General features: G+C 47.7%; 1 pseudogene; it reads left to right on the top strand.

Moving 5' to 3' along the window:
* Positions 1-9,500: 9,500 nt before the first annotated feature.
* Positions 9,501-9,616, top strand: LOC149444185 (U2 spliceosomal RNA; annotated as a pseudogene).
* The last annotated feature ends 338 nt before the right edge of the window (positions 9,617-9,954 follow it).

Here is a 9,954-nt window from a genome sequence, read left to right as displayed (position 1 = left end):
GAATCAGGAGTATCGTACTTTTTAAATGCATCCAAGGAATTGATCCCAAAGTTTTGGCGTCAAGTAGAAGCAACAAAAAAACAGGACTGGAAAGATAGAGTGGACCATACTGTTAGATTGAAGAAACTGTTTTATATCCAGGAAGATGGGTTGGTGATATACTATGCGAAATGGAAAAAATGGGAAGAGTTTAGATCAAGGGTGAGTGGGTGAGAAAAAAGGCCTCTCTTTTTCCTGCCTCTCTGTGGTGAGATTATTATTATTATTACACAGTATTAATATAGCGCCAAAGGGTATGCTCAGCGCTGTACAGTAGTAGGGGGGACAGAACATGAGACAAGACAGTAACAATACAATACACGAGGGTTTGAGGGCCCTGCTCTTTCGAGCTTACAATATAGGAGGGAGGGGAAGGTGGTACAGGAGGAGATGGCTGTGGGGGATGGAGTGGTAGGAGGAGTGGAGGAGGTTAGTTGTTAGGTGAGGTCGGGTGTTAGGAGAGGTTGGGGTAGGCTTCCCTGAAAAGGAGGGTTTTCAGGGTGCGCCTGAAGGTGAGGAGGGTAGGTGACAGTTTGATGGATTGGGGTAGGGAATTCCAGAGGATGGGGGAAGTCCTGGAGAAGTCCTGCAATCGGGTGTGGGAGGAGGAGACCAGGGAGCTAGAGAGTAGGAGGTTCTGTGAGGAGCGGAGGGCACGGGTAGGGTAGTATTTGGGTATCAGGTCAGTTATGTAGATTGGGGCGGCGTTGTGAATGGCTTTGTAGGTCAGGGTTAGCAGTTTGAATTTGATGCGCTGGGCAATCGGGAGCCAATGAAGGGATTGGCAGAGGGGGGAGGCAGATATGGAGCAGTTGGTGAGGTGGATGAGTCTAGCCGCTGAGTTTAGGATCGACTGGAGTGGGGATAGCGTTCGTTTGGGTAGGCCAGTGAGGAGGGAGTTGCAGTAGTCCAGGCGTGAGATGATGAGGGAGTGTACGAGTTGTTTGGTGGTGTCTGGGGTGAGGAATGTGCGTATCTTGGAGATGTTGCGGAGGTGGAGCCTGCAAGATCTAGATAGCAGTTGGATGTGGGGTAGGAAGGAGAGGTGGGAGTCCAGGGTGACACCCAGGACTTTGGCGTGTGGGGTGGGAGAGATGGTGGCGTTGTTAGTAGTGATGGAGAGGATGGGGGGGGCACGGGGTGGGGGGAAGACCAGGAGCTCAGTTTTGGATAGGTTAAGTTTGAGGAAATGGAGCGACATCCAGTCTGATATGTCGTTTAGGGGGTGGGCAATGCGGGCAGAGAGTGAGGGGGTGAGGTAGGGGTGGAGAGGTAAACATGGTTTAGAGCCTCTTTTTCTCTTGCCAAAGAGCGGTAGTCGAAGGGTGGGGTGGGTGGGTGGCTTTGGATTTACTAATGGGGGGGTCGGGAGAAATAAAGAAAATATGGGAAATGAGTGTACAAGTTTTTTATTGTTGTTATACGAATGTAAAGAATTTATATTGTAGATTTTAATTTTTCCTAATATTTTGAAAACTAAGAAATATTTAAATAAAAAAAGAAATCATCAAGTGGTGTTTATGTGTGAGGAACACAGATAAGATTGCTACACAGGAGCTTAAGTCCATTCGGGACACACAATTTGTGCGATGAAAGCAGGGGCAGACTGACAACTCATGGGGCCCCCGGGAATTAGGGGATCATGAGGCCCCTGTGTCCTTGCCCACACTCAAAGCACACCCAAAAAAGCCTATAAAAGGTACCAGGGACATTTCATGGGGCCTCCTACTGATCCCGGGCCCTCGGGCAGTGCCCGAGTGCTCAAATGGTCAGTCCGCCCATGGCTGCAAGTCATCTACAGGCCATGTGTCCTAATCACCAAACAGGAATGCTATCAAAATAGGTAAGAGTCAGTCTGAATCAAGTAATTTCAAGATTTCATCTATACTTTTTCTCTTTAATTTTGTTTTCTTGGTGAATGTGGTCCCAGCTGACTGGAGATCATTGACAAGATCCTCACGTGTAGTTCTGGGATGATTCCTCACTGTTCTCATGATCATTGACACTCCACGAGGTGAGATCTTGCATGGTGCACCAGACCTAGGGAAACTGACAGTTGTTTTGTGTTTCTTCCATTTGTGAATGATTGCACCAACTGTTGTCACCTTCTCACCAAGCTGCTTGGCCATAGTTTGGTAGCCCAGTCCAGCCTTGTGTAAGTCTACAATCTTGTCCCTGACATCCTTGGACAGCTTTTTGGTCTTTGCCAATGTGGAGAGTTTGGAATCTGATGGTTTGATTGCTCCTGTGGACAGGTGTCTTTTATACAGGTAACACAATGAGATTAGCAGCACTCCCTTTAAGAGACTGCTTCTAATCTCAGCTTGTTACCTGTATGAAAGACACCTGGTAGCCAGAAATCCTGCTGAATGATAGGGGATCAAATCCTTATTTCCCTCATGAACATGCAGATCAGTCATCATTTGTTAGACATGCATTTCTGCTGAATTTGTTGTTGCTATTCTGTCTCTCAGTGTTATAATACACCGAACATTCGATTTTTAGACCGATCATTTCTGTGTGAGGGGCGAACATTCAACATCAGCAGGGGATCAAATACGCATTTCCTTCACTGTATATCTAGAAGGAGCTATCCAGGAGTGTGCTGGTATCATCAGCTGGTAATTGCTGTCTTTGTGCTTATTTAGCTGTATTATGCTTTATATAATTTGTGTATAATTACTTATTGAGTATATGTTTTTGATTTTTGTTTTGGTTTATTGTAGGGTTTTATGTTTTGTTTTGTTCCCTGAAGAAGTGTTTTGCATCCCACGAAACGCATTGGAATTTACAAGCAAAACATCTCTTATGGTCTCAAGTGGATATCAATCAAATACTTATTTTTTAACACCTATGACGTTGTCCAATTAGGTGTTTTTTCAATACCATTTAAGTCTCCACTGTTAACCACGCATTTTTATTTACTATCTCCATAGTTTATTTGTCCCTATGTAGTGGCTGCGGTTCATTGCGACTGACACCCGTGACGCCCTAGCGTCTAGGACGTCAGCCGCGACTTATCGCGACCTTTCCTTTCTTTGTTGATTGTCATTTTATGCTTTTTCATGTATGTGCCTATCAATTTTTTCCACCTACAGGTGGTTTTTAACCTAATAAAAGGTGTTCAATTTCATCTATTGCCTATACGTGTTTACTATATTTCCAGTGTTATGGTGTGGTGCCTTTAAGGCCCCATTAGCTTTTTGGGTTAGGATGGGTTTTCTCAACTATGAAGCAGACTGGAGCCTGATTCTCTTTATTAAACTGGAATTTAGACCCCAATAAATCAGGATTATGGCCTAAAATAAGGCAAGGACTGTCCCTAATTAGGCAGGAGTCTGTCCCTCATTTAGGCAGAAGGTTCAAGCTCAATGTGGAAGGATTCTGGTCCTTGAATAAGGCAAGAGTTTGTTCCCAAATTAGGCAGGGCTTTGGCCCCAGTAAGGCCCCAAAGAGGAAGGATTCTGGTCCCTGAATAATGCAGGAGGGTGTTCTTAAATTAGGCAGGGGCTTTGGCCCCAGTAAGGCCCCAAAGAAGAAGGATTCTGGTTCCTGAATAATGCAGGAGGCTGTTCCTAAATTAGGCACAGGCTTTGGCCCCAGTAAGGCCCCAAAGAAGAAGGATTCTGGTCCCTGAATATGGTAGAAGTCGGTTCTTAAATTATGCAGGTGTTTTGCCCCCAGTAAGGCCCCAAAGAAGAAGGATTCTGGTCCCTGAATATGGTAGAAGTCTGTTCTTAAATTATGCAGGGGCTTTGGTCCCAGTAAGGCCCCAAAGAAGAAGGATTCTGTTCCCTGAATACAGCAGAAGTCTGTTCTTAAATTAGGCAAAGGCTTTGGCCTCAGTAAGGCCCCAAAAAGGAAGGATTCTGGTCCCTGAATAATGCAGGAGGCTGTTCCTAAATTAGGCAGGGGTTTTGGCCCCAGTAGGGCAGGATTCCAGCTCAAAATTAAGCAGAGTGTACCCCAAATTATGCAAAAGTCTGTTCCTGAATTAGGCAGAAATCTGTCCCCAAAATTTAGCAGGGTTTTCGACCCAATAAGGAAGGATTTGGGTCCATGAATTAGGCAGGAGTCTATCACTAAATGAGGCAGGGGTTTTGACCCCAAAAGTCTGGAGTTTGTCTTTTATTAGGCAGGAGTTTAGATCCTATTATTGCAGGATTCTGGTCCAAAATTAATCAGAATCCACCCCAAATTTTGCAGTAGTCTCTCTCTGAATCAGTCTGGAGCAGGGGCAGACTGACAACTCATGGGGCCCCCGGGCAATTTGGGATCATGGGGCCCCTGTGTCCTTGCCCAAACTCAAAAAAGCCTATGAAAAAGGTACCAGGGGCATCTCATGGGGCCCCCTACTGACCCCGGGTCCTCGGGCAGTGCCCGAGTTTCCAAATGGTCAGTCCACCCCTGGTCTGGAGTTTGTTTCTGATTTAAGCTGGAGTCTGTCTATGAATTAGGCAGGAGTTTGACCCTGAATTAGGCAGGATTCTAGCCCTTAAAGTGGTAGTCAACTTTGTTTTTACAAAAATTGCTGACGGACAGAATATTTAGGACAGAGGAGACCCTGTCAGTCTCTTCTGTCATAAATGCTTCCTCCTGCCTGTCAGCCGTCATGTACACTGAGCCGCGTATGCACAGCTCAGTGAACATTTATGGCCCCAATCTGTTCCACTGTGATGTGACTGCCGTGCGTGGAAGTGACATCATCGTGGGCTGGTCATTCAAATGGCCGAAGGCACGGAACCCGGCAGGAAGACCGAGCGAAGATGGAAGCACCCAGGACCTGCCAGATCAAGACCAGTCTGCTATATCAGGACCAGTCTGCCATAATGTGCCAATATGCTGTGCATACTAGCACATTATAACATAACCCAAAAAATGACAGCAGACCTTTCTACTACTTTAATTACAGAGTGAATGGCCCTGAATTAGACAGTACTCTGGCATTGAACTAGTAAGGAGTCTGTCCCTAAATTAGGCAGGAGTCTGGCCCAAATTTAAGCAGAATTTGGTCCTGAAATTGGCAGGTGTTGGCCCTTTATTATGCTGGAAATTTCCCTAAATTATGCAGAAATCTGACTTGAATTAGGTAGTAGTCTGTCTTGAATTTAGGTAGTTGGGCCCAAAATTAAACAAGAATTGGGCCCAAATTTGGGTATTAGTCTAGTCCCAAATTAGACTGGAGTCTGGCCCCAAATTAGCTAGGTATCTGTCCCAAACTTAGCCAGGAGCCTGACCCCATATTAGCTGGGAAACTGACCCTAAAATGTATCAGAAATTGGCTCTGCATTAGCCAGGAGCGTAGCCTAAAGTTTGTTGGGAGTCTAGCTCCTAATTATGCAGGAATGGCCCTGACCCTGTATGAGCAGGTTTTGGGGCAACCTGAAAGTAGAGCAGCACACAGTCACTATGACCCTGAGCTCAGGTCAGTACGTACAATGCCCCAGGGCAGCTACACAACATCCAGCTTCCTCCAGGCACTCTTCAGTGAGATCTTCAGACCAGATCCTTATATGAAACTGCTTAGTTGGCTCCAAATGTAATTAGGCATAGGCACTGGTGTATTCAGGTTTTGTGTTACGCTAGGCAACACAAAAATTGGCGTCCCCCCCCCCCCCCCGCAGAAAGAGCCTGACATTGACCAAGAGCACCCCACCTCTCCACCCAAGCCTTCCAGTACCACTGACCCCCACAACATCCCCCATGGCGAGAGAGAGACACTCACCTTCACAGCTCTGGACATCCCCAGGAACGAGAGTCAGGCTGTGCATACACCATCATGAAACCCCCAGCCTCTCTTGGAACCCACCAAGTCCCCATGCCACGTGTGACCCTTCTTCCGTCCCTTCTTCCAAGGGGCAGTGCTGCCCCCCCCCCAGAAAAATGCCACCCTAGGCAAATGCCTTGTGGTAAATACACCCCTGGGCATAGACCCCCCTAGCTCTGCTATAACTGAAACCTTGATGAACGGCAGCAGACTCAAGCAGAACTGTTTCAAAGGGGCAGCAGGCCCTGGGGTTGAAAACTTCTCTGGCCGGACAAAAATAGGGCTGTTTCCCAGACTATTTATGCGCACCCAGCCACCTACTGGACACACCTCCCCAAGGATTGACAGAAGCACACTAAATATTCAAGCTGCCAATTTGAATCTCCTAGCCCCCCTATTCTGGAAGCCTCAAGAATGCAGGGGGAAGCAATCAAACCTGCAGCCTGTGAGATCTAGAAGAGGTCAAAGGAATCAATAGCTGCTCCACTGATTACTAGCAAGGCTGCCACATCGGAGTTTTTCTTTAGCCCATTTTCAGTCAGGAGGGGTTTTATAAAGATACGGCAAATCCAGCCACATTTTTTATGCCCCTTTTATTTGAATCTTTTAATACCAACTCTTACCCAACCCCCAGTGGATGAGGTGCCTGCCACACCAGGGCTTCAATGTGTTCTACTTTTAATCAAGAAGTAAAATCACGGAGACGATTGCCATCAAAGGAATGCAGAAATATACACAGTACATGGAAATGTCTTTCCTCTAAAAGCCTCCTGCAGGTTTTTGTCTTCATTAATTCTTAATCACGAATGCGACCAGAATGTAAAAATGATTAAAGACATTCCCTCTGAGTATCATTTACAATTCACTTGCCTTTCATCCGCATTTGTCTTCAATCTGCGCGATGGCATAGTAACAAGTCAAGTATCACTGGAAATATATTGGTTGGACTTCCAGACCCCATTGGGTTTATGAAAGGATGAAGGAAAAAACACAGGAGTGTGGGAAGGTGCAGCGTGGTGCGGCGGCAGTGATGACATAGAATAATAACAGAAATCCCCCTCCGCTAATAGGAAACCTAAATATAATAATAAGCAGCTGACACCCTATCCTCTACCTATATGTGTACATAAGTATGTATGTACGTGACCAGGGGCGGAGTGACCATTCGAACACGAGGGCCCGGGGTCAGTAGGGGGCCCCATGAGATGCCCCTGGTACCTTTCATTGGCTTTTTTGGGTGTGGGCGAGGATACAGGGGCCCCATGATCCTCTATTGCCCGGGGGCCCTAGGAGTTGTCAGTCCGCCCCTGTACGTGACGCAACGCGTAGATGCGACGTGGTGATGCACTTCCGGCGGAACGCCATCTTGGTACACCAGGTTTTTACAAAGTACACCCATACTTAGTGGTGTGCAGGGGCGGACTGACAACTCATGGGGCCCCCGGGCAATAGGGGATCATGGGGCCCCTGCGTCCTTTGTTGTGGTTTGTTCTCCTTCATTTGAAACCACCAAAGGTCACCAAATCCCAATTCAGACTGGCAACTTATGTCCTGTTGGTGGTAAAACAGATCATAGTCAAAGCCTCGCTGGGTTTTTTTTAAGATACCCATAAGAATCTTCTTATGGCATGGACTCCATGTATAGGCAGGTGTAATTTGGCCTCCACACAAGGGTAGTGCTGTGCTGCGGCCACCATGTGGGACACTGGAGAGTGAGGGCAAAGGCGATCCCATGTTCCTGTAAGGCCACCAAAAGCATCATCAGGGGAGCCGCTGTCCAATTGGATGTTGATGCCTGGCAACCCCCACAGCCATCTTTGGTGTGGGCAGTGATAATAAATTGCACTGTCCCCCTACAGTTGGTGTGCATTTTGCAAGTGGTTAGGAAAGGAACAGAACCCCCTGCTGTTTTGAGACAGATCAGTTAGCATAGGGATAAATTCCTGTGGAGAAGGGACAGATTAGGGACCTTAACTTGGGAAACCAGCTCTTCCGGTTTGAGTACCTGTAGCGGTCCATCTCACAGCCACCTCTTTTCTCTATATCAACCTAGAGTATGGCTCTCCTCTTTGGGTTCCACTGTAAGTGATCCATCTGGAGTGGATGTGACTGTTTCCACTGTTGTACTCCTTTGTGTGTTACTGTTAAAATAAGTCAACACCAGGGGCGTATTTATCACAAGGCAAACAAGACACTTGCCTAGGGTGGCATTTTTCAGGGGGGCAGCACCTCCCCCCAGAAGAAGGGATGGAAGAAGGGACACATGCTCCATGGGAACCAGGTGGGGTCTGAGCGAGGCAGCAGGCAGCTTGATGGTGTATGTAGAGCCTGACTTTCATTCCTGGGGATGTCCGGAGATGAAGAGGAGTGTCTTTCTCTCTATTGCCGGGGGGAGGTAGTGGAAGGCTCTCCCAGGTGGGAGACAGGTGTGTTGTTGGTCAATGTCAGGCTCTCTCCACGGGAGGGGGAAGGGTGGGTTGGTGTTGGTCGGTGTCCGTGGAGCAGACGATTTTTGTGTTGCCTAGGGCAGCACAAAATCTAAATACACCACCAGTCACCACAACAGTTCCATCCCCTACAACTGGGACACCCCTTGGTACTACTTGGATACCTTCAAGTTCATCAGGGAGCAGGGGCTGTAGGGAGTCAAGCCTGACTTGTGGAAACCAAAGACCATCTACAAGCTCATCAGAGCAAGCAACATTTTGGAGTCGGTTCCAGGCCTGCCTTCAGACACCTGCAAGGTGGTCTGGAGGAATGTTTCTTCCAACATCCTCACCAACAGGCACAAAGACCTGGCATGGATGGCAATCCAAGGGGGTTTGCCTCTCAGGACAATTATGCATGCCAGGAACCTGAGCAGATACAGACACTGCCCCTTCTGCATCATCCATGAGGAAACATCTCATCACGTTTTCTGGGAGTGCTCTTTTGCTCAGGCCCTGTTGAGGGCCCTGGAACCTGAACTCAAGGACTTTGTACCACAGACAGCCATCACTCACTTTGGGGTGTTGAATGGACTATTCTGTGGAACTTTTTCTCTGGAGGACATTGACGGCGCCTGGCAGGTGCTGTGTTGTTTTAAGGACGCTTTATGGTGCGCCGGGAAGCGCCTCATCCACCAGCGGGAGAGGATGTCCATTGAGGACTGCCGCAGACTGATCCTAAGTCTGCTCAGAGACTATACCTTGATGGACTTTAAGGAGGAAGAGGACGTCTGAAGATCTCCCCTTCCCCCTACCCCCCCCCCTTGCGTGTCTTTGTCCCTTCAATAAAGCTTCGGGCCTGTGTTTTCCCCTTTTCCCCTCTCCCCCCACACACACCCGATGCCTATTGTAGATTGTAACATTCAGTTTTCGTTTTTGCATGACTTAGTGATATTAGGAAATGTACGGTGTATTAGGATGCTATGGCTTCGGGGTAAGCGGCGTTATGCATGACGTGTTGGTCTGGAGATTCGTCCTCCACGCACATCACGTCAGGCATCATACCGCTGAGCGAATGTATTTATTTCTGAATGTATTTATCGTATGCTTGGAACTGTATTGCAATGTGGTGCGCTGCGTCGCAGTATATGGTGAGATGTACCCCGATTACAAGTATCATGTTGTTTTTTATACTTCTGTAATAAAAGTATCTTTTCAATAAAAAAAAAACAGTCACCACAACACAAAAAAAAAAACAAATAGTGGAGTTCGCTTCTCGGCCTTTTGGCTAAGATCAAGTGTAGTATCTGTTCTTATCAGTGTCCACTGGGGGTGCTCCCGGCCATTCTAGCTTTGCGGGGATGGCTGTTGTATAGTACCCTCACTGGTATGATGGGGGTCTGGAAGGCTAGTACCAGGGGGACAGAAAGCGTGGTGCCCACGAGTAGCTGGGGCCCTGGCAGTAATTCCCCCGAGGAGACCGGAAGGACCCAGTAGCTCCTGATTTGGACATATCTACCTTGTCTGGCCAGGGGCTGGGAAGGCAGAAAGTCCGCAAACTCAGTGCCCCCTGAGTAGACGCCCTCAGGGGTGCCACTAGTAACACCTGGGTGTGGGACCCCACTGTGTAAAGATGGCACAAGGTCACTGTTTTTACACTCTTTTTGCACAGCGCCCTTAGGACCAGGCCTTTTGGCTAGGACCAGGGCAATTTTTGCTACA

This window comes from Staurois parvus, unplaced genomic scaffold, assembly GCF_062004578.1.
Source record: "Staurois parvus isolate SC_StPar_1 unplaced genomic scaffold, SC_StPar_1.0 ptg000804l, whole genome shotgun sequence".
Lineage (NCBI taxonomy): Eukaryota > Metazoa > Chordata > Amphibia > Anura > Ranidae > Staurois > Staurois parvus.
This window is presented reverse-complemented; position numbering and strand designations above follow the sequence as displayed.